A 5,167-nucleotide genomic window follows, 5' to 3' on the forward strand; every position below is an offset into this window, starting at 1 on the left:
AAATGTAGTGCGTTAGTGTGGACATGGCTAGCAGAAGGACACATGGCTACACTAATACTCAACTGGAACAATCTGTCTTAATAATGTTACTTTATTAAAAAGATTAAGTATGATTGAGCAAAGTCTATCAAACTACACCATTCAGCAGTCTACGTTGCTTTGGTTTGGACTGGCAAACACCATCATTTAATATACAGTAGTGTGCAAAGGTTCTAGACACAAATACGAACCAGTGCAGTGAAAGCAATGATTATCTGTGCTGCAAGCACAACGCTGATTAAATATTGATTTACCTAAAGCGTTTATTGCAGAATTGCTTTAACTAAACAGTGTTGTTCTCCGAGCAGAAACACAATATTGTTCTCCATCTGTAGACTTTTGCATGCAGGAGATCATTCTTCAGTTGACTTCAGAGCTGGGGAAGACCAACCAGCCCTGAATTCAGGAGTGTGCCCTTTTCTCATCAGTCAGAAGATGGCGATGTTGACTAGGGTATGAAGGTGCATCAACGATTTGGCTTTATGTCATTCAATCCAGTAAGGCTTCTGACTCCATTTCACTCTGAGTCTGTTTTCACAATAGAAATTGGTCTGCATCGACACCTTCAGTGCATAGAATTCAACTTGCGTCGTGTCTGCAAATATCTAATGAAGTGTGGGAAGAAGGTCTGGAGTATGTTCAGGTCTCTTCCACCTTATGCAGCTTAAGGTACTCTACAGGTTGTGAAACACGTGAAGCATCACTGTTGCACAATGCGGTTCTCTGTTCCAAACTGCAGAGCTTTTGGACGCAACCAGGGTACATGTAGATCTAGAAGCGCTGTTAATTGTTTTGGGGGCATCAGACCTGGTTCACAACTTAATCATGTGGTAAATGACAGCACTCTTTCATATTCTATGGATTAGTGACAGCAAAAATAGTTTGGAAAAGGAAAGAAATCACCATCCCTTAAAGTGTGCCTTACAGAACTGACAAATGTACTTCAGCTTGATAGAATTCGATTAATTTGCACTAAAGTTTAATTTAGGAGGGGCCTGCTTGGTGTGTTTTTTGTATTTGAGCGTATTAGGTTTGTGTACATCCCTTCTACACTTGACAAGAAAAAAAAATGTGTCTGCATCATTGCATGCAGGCCAACAGCACATTATTCTGCTATTAATATGTCAATAAATCAACTTTCAATATCAGTACTTAATTTGATGTGTTCTATGGATATTTTTTTTCATTACACTGCAAGCTGCTTTATATATCACTTTATTTCTCATATATCTTTCTTTCTTTCAGTCTGTCTCACGATTCAATGGTGACAGCATGTTAAAGGCCAAGGACCTGAGTGCATGCTATTGATCCTAAGCTGCAGGACCTCCATGGTGACTTAAAATAGGTTCTGGATGGCAAAGGATATCATGTCAGCTGAGAACAGCTACATAAACGACCTAAATGTAAGTAATTATAAACGGCTTTGAAACAAATATTCCTTCACTGAGCCACATTAAAGTAATTATGTGAAGGTTAGTAGCCTAGTACTTCTCTAACAGTAAGATAAAAACCCCCCACTCATGCAATCAAACCACTGAGCCAATCCACTTCTGTTGCTCCACGGACGCTGTATGTGTAAATGTTACCAGAAGAATTAAAAAATGGCAGAAATAATATGCTGTTTTTGGTTTTTTTTTTCAACTTAATAGCATCGCTGAAGGGCACATCTGGTACAGGGCTGTCCTCGGCAAAAATAATCCCAATGGCCGTTTTCTGGCCCCGAGGAGAGGGCCAGGTGTTCTTCAGGCTGAAAGGCGTTCTGGCCGCCGAGGCTCCAGACGAAAGATCCAGTTCAAACAATCAGATTGCGGAGACACTGTTGTGTAAGGCTCTGTGGATGTCTCTTTTTATGGCTGATAGATGTCTCAGTTGACATTGATCTGCCACGCCACAACAATGTTCAGTTGGATTAATGGGGCCCAGTGGTGGCCTAGCGTTTAAGGAAGCGGCCCCGTAATCGGAAGGTTGCCGGTTCGAATCCCGATCCGCAAAGGTGCCACTGAGCACTGTCCCCACACACTGTTAAAAGCAGGGGACACATTTCGTTGTGTGCACCGTGTGCTGTGCTGCAGTGTTTCTCGGTGACTTTCACTTCAGTTTCATTAATAACTCATCAGCGAAAAACAAGGAACTCACACAGGATAATGATGCCACACTACATGGAGTAAAATAAACTATTTTGATCATACACAATACATGCCACATGGTTTCCCTTTACCTCTTTGACCACTGCTCAGAACCAATAGGAAGACAGCATCAGTATTTAATTTTAATAATACTGCAACTAAGTGCAATCCTGCAATGTCACCTCATATATAGTAATTTAAAATAAACTAAGTAAACAAGAGAGAATAACTTTAGAAATGTCATGATGACCTTATTGCCAGGACAGCATAAGTGAGTGTTTATTGAATGTTGAGGTGAGTTGCAAAGGAATCACAAACCACAAAAAAGTTAAAGTTTATCTTGAACACTTGAACATATATATACTAAATTCTGGAATTCTTTTGAATATTTCTTTTACTTTAGCTTTTCACTTATACAGACATATATTTTTGATTTTGAGGTAAAATTTTGTTAAAATTTAGTCAGCTTCCAGAATTTTGGAATAATAAGTGACAGGCCAAATGCCTTTCCCAATCACCTTCACTTGTGCCATGTCCATTTACAATCAGCGACCTTCGTGTATGTTCAGATGATTTCTCCTCAAGTGGCACAGGAGTCCAAACGCTATCAAGGTGAGGAGGGGAAGGAATGGTTACTCATGGCAAACATATATCACACAGACACACACACTTTCACTACCAGTCAGAACTGAAGACTGATGATGAGTTCCTGTTCACTTCAGCCATCACACATTCCAGACAAAGACCACTGACCCGGGTCCCATGACCACCTTCTCCCCATGAAGCTCAGAGGAAAGCACAGAAATCCATCCTTTCTACTCTACCCTTTTTGCACATCGTCATCTGCATGACTCTCTTTGCTAATTTGATGCATCGAATCTTCATTATAAGTTGGCTCTGCACCATTTTTTAGAAAAGTATAGTTATTTTCAGTGACACTGTTTTCAGCATAACATTCACTGAACCCAACATCTCCAAATAGAAGCGCAGCATTCAAAACTGAACTGTTCGTTTTATCGGCATATGTTTTTTTTTATCTTACATTCAGAATTTAGACAAAAACACATAGATGGCGCTAAATGCAAAATGTTGTGTTTTATTAGATGTCACAAATGCAGCATAGCCTAATATTCATGTCAATATGTACTTAAGTACTTAACACAGTGTGAACCCCATCCTGATTGGGTGGGCATGTTGGAAACCCCACCTCAATTTTGTTTTGCATATCAAGTGAAGACACTGCATGAAAATTCCAAAATGTAATACTTGAGTCCTGATCCAAAGTGCCGGTGGCTAGGTAGAGCCTGAAGCTTTAATGTGTGCTCTGCAGTGCCCTAAAGCTTGTGCCAAACTACTGGGTGAAATTTGCTGTGAAATTATACAGTCTCTTAGTGAAAATTAGGCCTAGTCAGGTAGCGAGAGTGGAAATGGGCTCCATGTGAGTGTAGGTGGGCCGGACTTCACTTAATAATCCAGACACTTAGAATTCTGACAGTCTGGGTTCTTTAGACAATCATACTTTTGTCAAAAAATAATTTCGCTTTAACTTCAAGTTCACCAGGCGTAAGCATCTTTTATTGTCATAGACATAGACGGGCGTAGTCATAGACATAGACGATGCAACACCGAGGTCTTGCATTTACATAAAAAAAAACAGATTCTGTCGTATATATAAAAAAAATTTAGTCATTTGCATAGACGGATGCAACACAGAGGTTAGGTATTTACATCAAAAAAACAGATTATGTCCTATATGTAAAATGTACTCATTTTGCAGGGCAATTCATTTCACGTTATTGCATTTCATTGATGAATAAGGAAAATCACAACAGACTAGTGGCCACAAGTAACAAAGATTTAATCCAGTTACTTTGGGCGATTTCTGCTTCCAGCCTCCAGCCTCCAGCCGCCATGTCTGGGGTGTGGGCAGGTGCGGAGCACAGGACGTTCTCAGGAGACGTTCTCAGGTCTTAATGAGGTCACCAGCGGCTGCAGAGGGCAGATCGCTGCTCTTTAATTCCCCCTTCACTGTTTGCCCAAGGCCTTGCACAGAAGAGGATGATTTGGCCAGATGCTGCAGGGAAGGCTGAAGGGATTTGGATCACTATGAGTACAAGGAGGGTGGCCTGGAGATTTCAGTCATCCTGCATTCACATTTACTCGGGTGATTGTCCTGTCGCTCATAGAGCTTAAAATATATTGTTAGGCACAACACCGAAAATGTCGTTTTTAGAGCACAAATGAAATGCGAAATAAATCCTGATGCTTATATAGAAAATGCACTGATTGAATGACACATACGAATTTGTATTTATTAGCGACGCTGTGCGTTGAGTGTTTGGGAAAAGTCGGCACGCCGAGAATTACCAGCAGCGTAAATGCTATGGCAGATTAATGGCCCTCTTCGATGCGATTAGCTTGCCTCCTGTGGGCGTGAGATTCTTTGCGCTCGGCGCAAATGACTAATCTGCAGGTACGGTAATGGGCCCTTAAGTGAATTCCCCTCTCAAGACCGTATTCCCCCGGTTTTTTAAAAAAATATAAAGATGGAAACAAGCCTCGGCACGCCTCGGAAAACAAACGACCCAGTGTGTTCACGCGTCCCGGCCATTAGCGTTTAATTGAACCCGTGCAGAGCGTTGTCAGGCTGTCAGGCAGCCACGTGCACTTTATGATCCTTCCGAAGCCGCCTTCTCCCGCTTCCAGGTACCTGCCACTCGACTCGGGCCTCTCGCCACGCGGCCTGTTCGGATTTATCGCCACTGCGATGCTGCGAGGCCGGAATTAATCTGGCCGGTGGCCCACCGTGGACGCGGTTATCAGCGTCGGTACAGAGTGCCGTACAGCGGCGCGAATGAAAAAAAAACGTTTATTATTATTCTGTATTTTTTAGGGCCCGCCTTTTCGTGTAAGTCTAATCCCTCAGAGGGCTGGCGGGTATCGAAGAACTCTTGGATTTGCTTTATGAATCACTGCTTTTTTTTAACAGTTTATTCCCCCGT

The sequence above is a fragment of the Denticeps clupeoides genome, chromosome 9 (genome assembly GCF_900700375.1).
Source record: "Denticeps clupeoides chromosome 9, fDenClu1.1, whole genome shotgun sequence".
NCBI classification, from domain to species: Eukaryota; Metazoa; Chordata; class Actinopteri; order Clupeiformes; family Denticipitidae; genus Denticeps; species Denticeps clupeoides.